Source organism: Lycium barbarum, chromosome 3, assembly GCF_019175385.1.
Source record: "Lycium barbarum isolate Lr01 chromosome 3, ASM1917538v2, whole genome shotgun sequence".
Taxonomy (NCBI): domain Eukaryota; kingdom Viridiplantae; phylum Streptophyta; class Magnoliopsida; order Solanales; family Solanaceae; genus Lycium; species Lycium barbarum.
Genome location: NC_083339.1, coordinates 119313040 through 119328023, shown reverse-complemented (window position 1 = coordinate 119328023; position 14984 = coordinate 119313040). Strand labels below are relative to the sequence as shown.

The 14984-nt window shown below is 34.0% G+C and overlaps 1 long non-coding RNA gene across 1 annotated transcript; it reads right to left on the bottom strand.

The window, feature by feature from the left end:
• Nucleotides 1-13128: 13128 nt before the first annotated feature.
• LOC132632047 (uncharacterized) lies at nt 13129-14167 on the bottom strand. Its single transcript, XR_009579233.1, has 2 exons — nt 13565-14167; nt 13129-13433 (listed from the first exon to the last, which is right to left on the bottom strand). It is a non-coding gene; the product is annotated as an uncharacterized LOC132632047 (long non-coding RNA).
• Between the last annotated feature and the right edge of the window lie 817 nt (nt 14168-14984).

The following is a 14984-nucleotide window of genomic DNA, read 5'->3' as shown; positions in this document are numbered from 1 at the left end:
GCATGAGCTGTCAAAGTTTTCTTTTATTATTTAGATTCATTATATAATAGCATAAATAATGCTGGTTTGATGCTTTGAACTAAAATATGCTCAGGAATGCCCCTGAAGATTAACATAAATCGTGTTAAGGGTCATATAATATGTGTGAGACTACAATTGTATGCCATTACTGTGATAGAGACATTTTGAGATTAGTTTTAATCAAATGAATGAGTCATGATTCGGTCCAATACACATTTGGTCAACTGTGCTATTGAATTTCCCGTGTGTTAAGTTTCACAATAATATTTGGCCTAAATTGAAGTCTATTCCACTCCATTAATATGTTAGAGGAAGTTTCACGAGTGTTTTTGGTGATTCTGTGTCTACTTAAAACCTTATATGCTCTTACATTGCAACGAACAATGTGTTTGATTATGAATATTTACGTATATTACTAGTATAGTTTCGCTGAAGCACGTTAATGGGGAGGTTAGATTGGTCATTATGGATCAAGCCTGAACCCTCCCCGGTGTTAGCCATGTCTGGGATTCATGAAATCCCTTGGAACTTGTGCAACATCGGGAAAACAGGGGCAAAAGCTTTCCAATATTAACCTTTTACACATCCTCATGAATGTGTATACATGGGGTATATTTAAATATACATAGTACATACATAATCTACTGATCTGTTTTGAATTTATATTTTACATGTTTAACCTTATTCATTGATTAGATACTAATCCTTTTCCTTTCATTTTATGCATGACCATCGCATACGAGTCTGAGGGACTCGTTCTTCTTCCGCATTCAATGTTTGGCCAAGGCCCAACGAAATATTACTTCCCTCTCTGTCCAGCCCTGTCCGCAACATATATACAAAAGAAAGAAAGAAAATTTTGGGCCAAAGCCCAATAGCATGAGCCGTTCGTAGCAGTTGGGCCCTAAAAAATGGGCCAGATCCATTCAATTTTTTTCCCCTCTACATTATTTTTATTGTTGTGTATTTTTTATTTGCCTTGTATGACTAACATCTTATCTTATTTTGTTTTCTTAACTTAGATGAACCTTAGCGAAATTAGTGGGGTTTAGTTTTAGTAATGGGTAGTTAATTTAAGGAAAACCAACAATTAATTCCATAAGTTTCATTTTCTTCTTTTATATTAAAGTTATTTATAGTATCTATAATAGTTACTTTTAGAATAATTGATTTTCAATAGCGTAAATTCATATTTTGAGTTAAAGGAATCATATTTTATTCGTATTATCTTAGAAATTTTAAAACGCCACTAACACGCAAATGTGAACTAAGGAATATTTTGTAAACGTTTTTTTTAAGGTTCATCCAAATTATGCATATTTTCAGCCGAATGTAGTTGATAAAAAAATAACAAAAGGAGAAAGAAAACTCACATCTTGTTTATACTCCTAAATCGCAAATATCAATTAATACCTAGCCGCTTGAGTTATCTCAAATATTTATTAAAACGCTGCACAAACCCACATTTTCTTCTACTTATATATTTTATGCAAATCTTATTTTAAATAGCATTATTATTTAAAGCCTTAGCAACATTTATAAATTTTATTTTAAATGGTATTTGAAGTTTCCTTTTATGCAAATTATCATATTTTCTACAAGTCTCATTCTAAATAGCATTTTATTTAAAGCCTTAGCAACATTTATAAGTTTTATTTTAAATGGCATTTGAAGTCTCCTTTTATGCAAATTATTATATTTTCTATAAGTCTTATTCTAAATAGCATTTTTCATTTAAAGCCTTAGCAATATTTATAAGTATTATTTTAAATAGCAATATTACATTTTCCTTAGCAATATTTACAAGCCATTTTCTTAAATTTTAAATATTATATTTGCGTCTGTAGCCCTAATTAATTAACCTAAGTTTGGACGGTAACCGTAGTTAACGGATTCTAAAGGATGCTTAACCCCTTCCCTTTAGGATAATCTAGAACCTTTACCTAGAATCACGCTAATTAAGCAGGCCATTAACAGAGGTTTAGTTAGGCTTTACCTCAGTTAATAAATTAGGTGTCCTAATTCACCATTAAATTAATTAGGTAGCGACTCCTTAAAATAAACAAAATAGGAATCACCAATATGTTGTACTCTACTTTTAACCCGTTTAAATGGGGTATAACAAGCCCAGAACACATTAGCCACAAACGTTTCCCTCTCTCGTCATTTTCCTATTCTAGAAAAAGCACCAATCTTCACCCAGCCATGGACAGCTTTTGACCTTCCATTTCGAACTAAAGGATATGTCCCTTTTCATCCGCATCTGGTGTACTTCAAGGGCCGTGTGAAGACTTTCCCCTTCCATACCTCAAAATGCACCAACTCCCTTCCAATTTCAGACCAAGTTTCACCATTTCGGGTAATGCCTGAACCATCACATGATATCTCCAACGTTCGGATTTCAAAGGCCCGGGAATTCGATTTCAAATTTCACTTTCAACTCCCTCCCAAAAGCATCACTCTAAGAACCCTAATCTGGACCTATAAATACGAACATTTGGAACCTTAAAACAGAGCTTTTGGCCGCCTCTATTCCCCCTAAAAAGTTTTAATCTTCTTTAGTCCCAATACCTCTTAGTTTTTACTCGAAGTACTAATTTATCTTATTCTCTCTTTTGCCTCTGCCACCACTTCGCATCTGAGTGTATTCAAGCTCGGAGTTGTTAGTGTGCGAGCGTAGATCTACGACCCCGCACCACAGTTCGCTGCACTCGAAAAAGGTCAGCCACCTTTCTTCCTTTTATTTTGATTTTGAAAATCTGGCTGAATTTGCATTTTATTGTCATGGACATATCTGTTAGTATCACTTTAATTACTTTTGTGGCGATATTATGAAAATAAGTATACAGCGTCGTCTTACTTGACCATTGATTTAAGTCGTCATTCTATGTCCATTGCTTTAGTTAAAATCACATGTTAAAGTATTTTAGCCGCTATCCTGTTTTAAATCATGTGTTGCGGCGAATTCGTTTCAAGCGATATAGTGTCAAATTGGGACTGTCGGGTATTCAACCAAATGTCTACATGAAAACACTTTGCTTTGTTTTGTTAAGTTTTTGGTTTCGACTTCTCATGCTTAGATATTATCCGTTAGAAATCTTATTAGAAATCAATCATGTTCATGTATTCTTTGTTGGGATAGTTTTTTTGGAAATGACTGCATATTTCGTGTCTAAGAATCCTAGCTGTGAAGTTTTTGTTTTGATCTCTTCCAGTCTAGAGACACATGAAAACAGACATATTCGATCGAGTTAGTAGCAGTCCCGTCGACCTGTTTAGTTCATTCAAATTCAGTAATGAATGTGTGAGGATTAGAACGCCTATTTGCATGTTTGGACTTCATTTGATATTAAGAAAAAAAAATCTCTGATGATTTTGTGGATGGATGCATTCTTTACTGGCCTTCTTGTATGCTGTATTGCTGTCGCCCTTTTGAATATCTGTTAAACATTAGCGTAGAACCATTTTCCTACCGTGCACACCAGTTCAGTGATGTTTTGTGCAGCAACTATTATGGCTCGTCCTCCATATTTTATGAGGTTTAATAAGGAACTTTAGTGTCTCTCTAAAAAAAACATTCTTAAAATTCTCGTTCTTTCCGCATTTTATTTCCTAATCCTGTTTCTGTCCTTAATTTATTATCAGTTTGGGTTCAGTTGTTGTTTTAGTAATTCTCCCTTTTTCAATTCAGTTCTCTTGTAGGTTATATACTACTTTCTTTTCTGTTCAATTTTATTGACGAAATGGATTAAATGACCTGTGTGTTCAATGCTTGATGATGAACTAGTCGTCAACATTTATTGTTGTTTCTTTCTTCTGTGGATATCAATAAGTATGATCATGAGGTTGACAATTCAGCATTCTCTTTTTTTTTACCTGTTGCTTTGAGTCTAGTCCAACACATCAGTACCATATGTTTGTGTGGTAATCCTTCATCCCTCTATATGCTTGTTTTCTCTTTTCTGCTTTAGAAAATAAGGCTAATACGTGTGGTTGTTCTTAATTCTCGGGTGATGCTAAATTAAGGCATGAATTGGTTACTCTTTAGAGTAATAACTGTTTGACTACATAAATATTTACTCGTTTGTGTTTAGTTTTCCCTGTTTCCACACATCTATGATGCTTTTTCTGTCATTAGCTAGCATGGAAGTGAATATGTTTGGTTAGTAGCCAAGTATATATGAATAGGTTAAGACCCAACTGTTATATTATTGGTATTAGACATTTCGCTATATGTTGGTGTATCTGTCATTTAGAAATATACCTAATAAGAAGATGGTTTTAAAAAAAAAAAAAACATTCTTAAAATTCTGTTTCGTTTTGAACTTTAGAATTAGAAACATTGTTTTGTTGGGCTTGAGAATGTGAAGTTATAGTCAAACCTGATGGTTGTTTTGTTCTGTTTTCTCTTGCTAAAATGTGTATTCCAGATCTGAAGTCATGTTTCTTTCACGTCTCTGCCACCATAAGTTTAAAGAACGATTTAGTTTTAGGACTAGATGTTTACATGAAATCAGCTTTCGTCGCAAGTTATTAGTTCTTTGGTATCTCGATGTGGTGATTTTCTATGTAGTTTGTGTATAGCTATGGAACAGTGATTAAATTCATTTCACTGTAGTTTAAAATATAATGGACTTTAGGGGATCATTTTTTTTTTTTGTGTACTTCGTGTTCCGGATAATATCTTTGTTGTGTTGCTTGGCTATATCTATTTTATTCAACATCTTTTAACACTTGGATTGTCTTACTAATTTCATTACTCTCTTTCTTTACATGTACACATTGGAGCAAATGGAGTCTTAATTCGGGACTCACTCAAATGTAGTCTCAAAATGAGACTCGACATTATTGCTATACCCGTGCATGGAGTCGATACACCTCATATTCTTTAATCACATCAGCCAGCGAGAAAGCAAGCGAAATTGCTTGAAGTCGCCTATAACATCTTTTTTTTTCTTTCCCCTTTTCCTTTTCCTTCACATTCAGTTTTATTTCATCTAGCTTTTATGATTGCTAATTTACTTGTGTTTGAGACATATCCTTGGTTTAAAATTATGCGTGGAACTTATGGTTTATAGGTAATAGTTTTTTCATTAGGATTACCCCTCTAAACATCAAGTGTTTATTTTACCATATAGAATGCAAAACCTATCCTCAAAATGACTCCTAAATTAAAGAATGGTTTATTGGGATAATTACTAACTTAGCCATTTGCTAAACTCGGAAACAACTGTTTTTGCTTACTAGATTAAGTGCACTACTTAGACTTGTATATTTTCTTAAATCTTATTTTACTGCTAAAAGTTCATGTTTTAAGACAACAATTTCTTTTCAAACAAATTATGTTGATTTCATAATATTTTAAATAATGAAGGCTCGGATCATTTTTTTTTCTATTTAGCAGTCATCAAAACCCCCCTCGGACTTCTAACGATTTCCTCACATTTTTAACCGCCACAGAACTTTAAATTCTGCTAATATTAATCTTGTAATGACTTTTTTTTTTCAAAATTGTTAGTTGGAATAACGTATTTTCCTCAAATATTTATAAAGTATCCAAAGTTGTTTTTTTTCTTAAACTTTAGACCTTCGAAATAATTAACCTAAGTTTGATCGGTAACCGTAATTAACGAATTCTAATGGATGCCTAAGACCTTCCCATTAGGATATTTAGAACCCTTACCTAGAATTTATTAGGTTAGTAAGACCTTTAAAATTAGAGTTTCTTTTAGGCATTTACTTAGGTAAAATAGGTGTCCTAATTCACCTTTTAAAAATATTAGGTGGCGATTCCTTAAATTAAATAATAGGAATCACCAATATGTTGTACTCCGCTTTGACCCGATTAAAATGGGGTATAACAACAACACAAACTGATGCTATTGCTAAGGCTTAACCTGTAGTACTTGACAAGGAGGTAACACATCACTCATTTTCTCAGCCTGAGTCATATGCCAAAAAATTAGCTACTACACTCCCCAATCAAGTTCAGTTAAGCAAGTTGGGCTTTGTGGGTGACAAGAATGAAACTGTGGGTAACAAGAATGAATCTGCCATAACCCACCATGATTTTTTGCTTTTGGAATATTAGGGGGCTCAACCAGCCCCTTAAGCAAAAAGAATTGAGATCTTTTTTGCTTAAACATAGAATAGATCTCTTGGGTTGTGTGGAAACAAAGGTGAAACAACGTAAAGCTAAAAAAATACAAAGGTTCTTAGGAGTTGAATGGAGTTGTTATGCTGATTACACAGTAGACCCAGATGGAAGGATATGGATCTGTTGGAAACCTCAAAATATCAATGTCACTATACTTGCAACAAGATCAAAACTGGTGCATTGTTATGTTGAGGATACAACACTTGCATTGGTAAGAAGGACATGTGGGCTAATCGAACACTATTACACAATTCCATAGCTGACACATGGGTTATACTGGGGGATTTCAACACTTGCATTTCAGTTGATGATAGAATCAATGGGGCACCTGTGCAACAGTAGAAAACACAAGACTTTGTGGAGTGTATAGATGATCTGGGCTTGGGGCACATATCTAAAAGGGGGTGTGACTTCATATGGAGTAATAAAAGGGATGCTTTGGTGAGGGTATATAGCAAGATTGACTGGATTTTGGGGAGTGTTGATTGGTTCATAAAGTATGCCACTATAGAGGCACTATTTGGCAACCCTGAATGCTTAGACCAATCTCCCATTATTGTTAACACCAATATCACATTTCAACCAAGCAAGAAGCCTTTCATATTATTGACAGTCCTGTTAGCACAAGGCAACTTCAGAGCCATGGTACATCAAATGTGGACTTGTCAAGTTCAGGGGCACAAGATGTTCCAGGTCTGGAGGAAATTGAAAATGCTAGGGGCACAAATTGCACAGCTCAATAAGGATCTTTCATCCTTAAATGTGAAGTTAGAGGATCTAAGAGCACAATTGCAAATAGTACAGTCTAATCTTGCTAACAATTTGTTTGATGGAAACCTAATAGCACTTGAGAGGGACTACTCACTCAAATACAGAAATGGGATGGTATTCATGAACAAGTCTTGAGACAAAAATCCAGGGCAACATGGATAGCTTGGGGGGATGCAAACACCAAGTTATTCTATGCACATCTTAAAGCTAGACAAGCCAGGAACAGAGTAGCTTCAATCTGCAATTTTTCCAATCTTTACTAGGGACTGCTGCTGAGGAGATACCCTCCCTTGATCCTAGTATAGCTAAGGATGGACCTTGTTTGACACCTGAGCAATAAAGGGTCTACTGCAACCTGTTACCAGAGAAGGGGTGTTCCTCACAATGAAGAGTGTGCCTAATGATAAAGCACCAGGACTGGATGGTTTCCCTGCTGAATTCTTCAAACAGTACTAGCATGTTGTAGGCCAAGAGGTAACAAATGCAAGTATTCAATTTTTTGAAAATGGCCAAATTCTAGAAGTATTAATTGTGCAACTGTTACATTAGTGCCTAAGGTTGCAAATCATAATCATGTAAAGGAATTCTGACCTATAGCATGTTGTACTACTGTCTGTAAGATTATTGGGAAAATTCTAACAGCACAAAGCTAAAACAAGTAGTGGACTCCTTAGTAGGTTCCTCCCAGTCAACTTTTATAGAGAGTAGAAGCATCCTAGATAATGTCAATGTGGCACATGAGTTAAAGGATATGGGAAGAAACATGTGTCAGCTAGATTCTTCATGAAAATAGACCTTAGGAAAGTCTATGGTTATGTGGAATGGGGGCTTTCTAAGGATGGTTTTAATAGAATTTTGATTCCCAGCACAAATGGTGGCCTGGATAATGACATATGTAACTATTATTAGTTACTCAATCTTGATTAATGGTTCATTGACTGAGGAATTTCAAGCTAAGAAGGGGCTAAGACAGAGTGACCCTATGTCTCCATATCTGTTTGTCCTTGTTATGTAGAATCTCAATAGGCCACTCAAATAACTAAGGCATGATCCCAACTTCTACTATCATCCCAAATGTGCCAATCTACAACTGGTGCATATATGCTTTGCTGATGACTTATTAATGTGGTGCAGAGCTGATAAAGGTTCTATTCATCTATTACTAAAGCTTTTAACCATTTCTCTGAGGTGTCAGGTATGCAAGCCAATTTAGAGAAAAACTCTTTCTATGTTGCTGGGGTTACAACAGAACTCAGGGATCAAATACTGCAAGAAATAAAGTTTACACTAAGGGAAATACCATTCAAATACCTTAGGGTACCACTGTCCTCAAGGAAACTCAGCATACAATTATGTCTACCAATGGTTGAAATGATCCCTGCTAGAGTCAGATGTTGGTCTTCTAAATTTATGTCCTATAGTGGTAGATTACAGCTAATTAAAAGTGTTTTATTTGAGATGCAGACCTACTGGGGCAGGTGTTCTTATTGCCAAAAAATATCACACCAATGGTCGCGACAATATGCAGAACCTTTCTATGGACAAGTAAGGATGCCAGTTCCAAGAAAGCACTTGTGGCATGGGATACTATGTGTCTTCCAAAAGCTGCAGGAGGATTGAAACATCATAAACTTTTCTACTTGGAATAGAGTAGCCATATGCAAGCTACTATGGGCTCTATCACATAAGAAAGACACTTTGTGGGTTCAATGGCTTCACAATTTTTATATTAAGAGGCAGGATCTTAGTAGTATGGAGACACCTAGGCAAAGCTTACTATCTTGTGAGGAAGATCTTTGAAGCTATAAGTTGGTTTCCATTGATTGATGCTGTCACACACATTGAGCAGTTTGCACATGGTGGTAGATACAACATCAAAAAGACCTATATTGTATTCCAGCAACACTATACAAGACCAGAGTGGAAGAAACTGTTATTGTCATCAAGCACATTCCCCAGACATAACTTTATCCTGTGGCTAGCAGTTCAAAGCAGATTGGAAACTGTAGATAGGTTGGCAAAATGGAACATCCAAGTTCCAACTAATTATGTATTATGCAAGTCCTCTACAATGGAAACAATGCAGCACCTGTTCTTTGACTATTCCTACTCAAAATTTATTTGGCAAACACTACTATCTTGGGTTAGGATCACAAGGCAGATTGGTAGCTGGGCTGAGGAAGTAAAATGGCTATCATATCAGGTTCATAATAATAGGCGAAGGTCAACCATATTGGGATTTCTGATAGCTGCAGCAGTGTATCACATTTGGGCAGAAAGAAATGCCAGGAGATTTCAAGGAAAGGAGACCAGTGCAGTGCTACAAGTTAGGAAAATTGTCCTGAGTTACATATTAGATGTCACGCCCCGAACCATGGCCTGGGCAAAACACGAAACTCGGTGCCATACTGCATGTGATTGAAAGAATCACATGGCTTGTTGAATCATCATGAGACATACATGAGCGGAAATATAGCATGAATGTGATGAGCTTTTATGAAACATGAGAATCATAACATTTATAAAAGTACCGGTTTAAAACATGAATGCGGAAATAACATGAGTTGAGCCAAAGATGGCTAAACACCTTGCATGTCTAACATAACTAAACTAACTAGTCTATGAAACCTCTAATCATGAGTCTTGACTGGAAAACGTACTTGCTGGGACAAGGCCCCCAGCATACCTTTAAATGCATAACTAGCAAAATAAAGATAACTGACTAAAACCCCAAATGAGATGGGGCTCACCAATAAGCTGATACGAGCAAATCTTACTGAGCAGATATGGCGTCCTGTAAATCCGTACATGCATCGTGAAATGTAGGCCTCTGGGCAATAAAAGGGGATGTCAACACATTGAATGTACTGGTATGTAAAGCAACTGAATGAAATAACATGGGACATGGAAATAACATAATAGAGACTGAACTGAAACATGATCATGAACATAAGTACATATACATATATAACATACGTAAAGTATCGTGAGTAGGGAGAGCAGTAAATATAACCGATAACATGGTCTGGTACTTGCGTCCTACCAACAGAACACTCATACCTTGCCAGGGACATGAGATCCTCATCGTCCTAAGCATGGGTGAAGCGTCCTCATCCTACGGTGGCTACACAGTTTCAGGTTGTTTGAAGCCTTCTCGATAATTAATGCAACTCCCAAAAACGTGAACATGTAAAAATAAGTGGCACTTGCTACCAATGGTTTCATGAATCATAACTTGCTTGTGTGTGGATATCGTAAATTATAACTTGCTTGCATGAACTTGTAAAACATAGTATTTTCTTGAAAACTATCATAGCATATCATAAGTTGTATGTAAGAACCCATGGAATGAGACATATGGGTTTTCATGGATTACAGACTGATTTTCAATAATCATATGGAGTTATTAAGAACACAATGATAGAATAATAGCAATTCATACATAATATAATCATGGACATGAACCTAGGGTTCTAGTTTTCGTAAAGATTCATACTTTATGGATTAAGAGGCGTGGGGAAGAACAATAATGTTCCCACACGTAGATAGTAACTCTACATACCTTAATCGCTCCAAAACTTTGAATTAAAGACTTGAACTTTGAAGAAGATTTCCAAAATCTTGAATCTTGAACCTTGAGATGGGTTTCCTTGAAAACCCTAGGTTAGGAATGATGATTTTTTATTTAGAATACAAGGATATATATTAGAATTAGCTTACCTTGGTGTTCTTGATGATGAGAGAGGATAGGAGGTTGTTCTAGGGCTTGGGAATGTGAAAAATGAAGTGAAAAAGCCTTAAAACGAAGTTTTAAAATTGTTGTCGGACCTGTTTTACGCTCCATTTTATCGCCTATAAAAGATTTACGGTCCTTAGATACTACCGTAAGTCAATTATAGTGATTTGGGCTTTCTGGACCTGTTTTACACCTACGGCCAGTATAAATTTTATGGCCCATAGATTCTACCGTAAATCGGCAGAACACTGTTTTAGTAAAACGGGCATAACGTTTTGTACAGATGTCTGTTTGACCTCCATAATATACCGTTGGAAAAGTATTTCAAATATCTACAACTTTCAAGAAGGAAATTTTCACAAATTCCTTACAGATTTTGTTTTGTATACTCATTTAGGTGAGACATGGTGAAAACTCACTTGAAAATACGCTATGTAGGGTAGCTTCCGACTTTCCTTTGCTCCAGGGCTCTTCTCATGTCTTGATTGATTTTTAAACACCATTTCTACACTACTCAAATTGGGTTCATTATACCCCCATCTTATGAGTCAAATCTTAGCCCGAATGCACGAGGTGTTACATTAGAGGTCAATAATTTTGTAAATGGCATAGGTTGTTAGAGAAGTTAAATAGATATCCTGTATAAGCTGCTTTCCTTTTCAATTGTAACTACCTTAATATAGGAAGCATAGGATCTGATTCTATAGTCCAACATGAATCACTGGTTTGTAATTCTCACTTGGTTGAATGAAATTTGTTCTGTTTGACCAAAAAAAAAAAAAAGAAATGTTTACGAAACGTGACGATAGTTTTCTATTTACAAAACATAACCTTACAAATCCTATACAAAACTTACTTTTAACCAAAAAAAAATATTGCTTAAAAATTTATTTATGAAATGTGTGTATGTCGGTTAAGGCTTAAAAGTTCGCTCAAATTTTAGTGTATGAAAACTGTATGAAAAATGTATGAAATGTGTATATCTTGTCAAGGCTTAAAAAATCCGCTCAAAATTGTGTGTACGAAAATGATATGAAATTTGTATCTCGCTCAAGGCTTAGAATTTCGCTCACATTTTCGTGTATAAAGTTCATGCTAGATTTCTGCAAAATTAATACAAATGCAACAATATTGTATACATCTTTGATACAACATTCAAGACTTAAAATAATCGCTCAAATTTTTGTGTATGAAATGTGTATATCTTGCTCAAGGATTAAAAAGTTCGCTCAAATTTTGTGTATGAAAAATGTATGAAATGTGTATATCTCGATTAAGGCTTAAACATTACGATCAAAATTTTATGTATGAGAATGATATGAAATGTGTATATCTCGCTCAAGACATAGAATTTCATTCACATTTTTCGTATATAAAGTTCATATTAGGTTTTTGGAAAATTAATACAACTACAATAACATTGGAATAACTTTCATACAATATTTAAGGCTTATAGTTTTCACTCACAATTTTGTATATGAAAACTATATTAAAATTTTCGCTCACACATAGACATTTCATACATTTTTCATCCAACTTTCATACGTAAAAATTTGAGGTAATCTTTTAAGCCTTTGAGAAAAAAAAATTAAATTATTTTTTTAAAAAAAGTTTAAATTTTTTTTAAAAAAATAATTATTTTCTGAAAAAAAAAAAAACGACAAATATATGAAAATCCGTCATGTTTTGTTAAATATCGTTATGTTTTCTAAATAAGGAAAATTATCTATATATTTTGTAATAAAGAATCTTAAATAGGTACCTTATATCATTTTCTCAAATTATAACATGCTTAAGACCCCAATTCAATGGGTTTGCTTATTTCTTTGATATTCTGATAGATATACAAAATAAATATAAAATATTGATAAGGCGGATTGGGGACCGATTTCCACTAGGGTTGCGGGGGGGGGGGGGGGGGGGAATCTTAAAATGTATATAATTTTAAACATAGAGCGGTAAATTAGACATATTCGAGCCATTTGTATAGCAATAGAGGTATAAATATGCCACCGTTTTAACAAAGAATATATTTTTCTTCTAAATCATATCCCTTAGTCCCAATTTATATGGCATCATTTGACTAGCCACAAAGTTTAAGAAAAAAAAAACTTTTGAAATTTGTGACCCAAAATAAGCCTTAGATGTTTGTGTGGTTGAAAATCATATCATTGAGGATAAAAGTGGATTTTTAAAGTCAAATTATTTTTAAATATAGAAATGTGACATTCTTTTTTGGACGGATTAAAAAGGAAAGTGCACATAAATTGGGATTCAGAGAATATTTAGGGGTATATTTAGATATTTTCCCACATAAAAAATGACAAAAAGTTATTGTGGAGAGACATCTCATTGCTTGAACAAAATGGAAGGAAGAACAATGGATACAACGGGTTTACAACACCATACTACATAATTTTAAGAAAAATGGATGCAAACATGATTTCATAGAAAATCATACATTAATGAACCACAGAAACAACCATCCAAACAGGGGTAGAGTGAACACGAGTTTAACTTGGTTATGAAAAACCGGTGAATCTTTTATTGTAAAAACAGTACAATAATGCAAGTCGGATTATGTGCTTAGCAACAATCAAGAATCCTAACAGTTCTGTTCATTGGAGGTAGCATTAATCCCAAAACCATCATCACTCGATGTGTGCTAATTCCGCCTTTTGTACTGCCACACCACAACTGCAATCAATATTGGTATTCCCACAAGAAATTTTATCACCCAAATAGTACCTGAAGAATTTCAAAAAAAAAAAAAAAAAACACACACACACACACAAAAAAAAAAATAGATGTAGTAAGAAAAATATGCACTATAATTTCTTGAGACTACAGTTTATTGTATCTGAATTATTGAGCCTTACGTATTGTAGTATCGCCGCACAAAAGAGGGTTACATGATGGAATAGTAGTAGTAGTAGTAGGAGGAGGATCGACATGGGTTACATAATGGGCTACAGAGCTTGTTATGAATGTGGCAAATAGAAAAACACTAGCAAAAAATGAACTTGTTATCGACATGTTGTTAATTGAATATTCAGAGGAAAATAGAAAGATGGTATGGAACTTAGTTTTTCTTGATGTGGTTTATATACTGATCCAGTTTTCTTGGTTTTTTGATAAATGATATGACCTCTCTCCAGCGCGTCCAATACACAATTGACTTGACTTAGAGCTTGTTTGGCCTAGCGGTTTTGAGGCTAAAAGTGTTTTTTTTTTTTTTTTTTTGGTGAAAAAGCATTTTTTTTAATGTATGAGGTGTTTAGCCAATTAGAAAAACTGCTTTTAAGTAGAAGCAGAAGCAGTTTTTCTGCGGTCGGGGAGAAACAGAAAATTTCTGCTTCTTAAAAAAATCAGAAGCAGAAGCAGAAAATTATTTTTTTCAAGACAAAAATAACCCTACCATTAATATGTATTTACTAGGTATACCTTCACTAATCCATTTATTTCTAATCAATAATTATTTATTCTACTTATTTTTGTGTTGAATTTTAATTTATGGATTACTTTTGAATATTATTTTGATTGTAATTTTTTAGTATATTTAAATTATCGTGTTGATATTATATCAATATTTAATTTTTTTTATTTATCTATGTGTTATTGAAAATTTTAATATGTATTTTTAAATTTTAATTAAATAAAAGTATTAACTAAATTAAACTCTTTCATAATAGATGTTTAAAATAATTTCTCTCTATAAAATAATTTTGATAGTAAAGTTCATTGATACATGTCCATTTTTGTAATTTGACACTCAAAGACACTTTTTTGAAAGGAACAACCAAACACAATCTGCTTATTAAAAGTAGTCAAAAACACTTTTTAAATAAATTAATCAAACACAAATTGCTTCTCACCTTTAAAAAAAAACACTTCTCAAAATAAGTAATTTTCAACCGCTAGGCCAAACTGGCTCTTAAATTTATGACTTCTCTCCAGCGCGTCCAATACTCAATTGACTTGACTTAAATGTGTGGCTTTGCGTGTCCTAGGACTATTAGGAACACTCTGCCTAGTCCCACTAACGTCGCTTTTAGTGTGATAGAGTGGGGTTATGATAGAGTGATATTTCAGTTGCAATATTTGAAAGATCCAACGACTCAGCAACTTGTTATAATTAAGTAGGCGTTAGGTCATCAAAATCAAATATTTTTCACTTTATTTGGTATTTTGGAGTTGGAGTTAAAGATAGAGTTGTGTTTAATTATAACTTTTGCAAAGAATATTTGGTTGTTTAAATTTATATTTATATCTATATATTATTAAAAAGATGATAGTTTG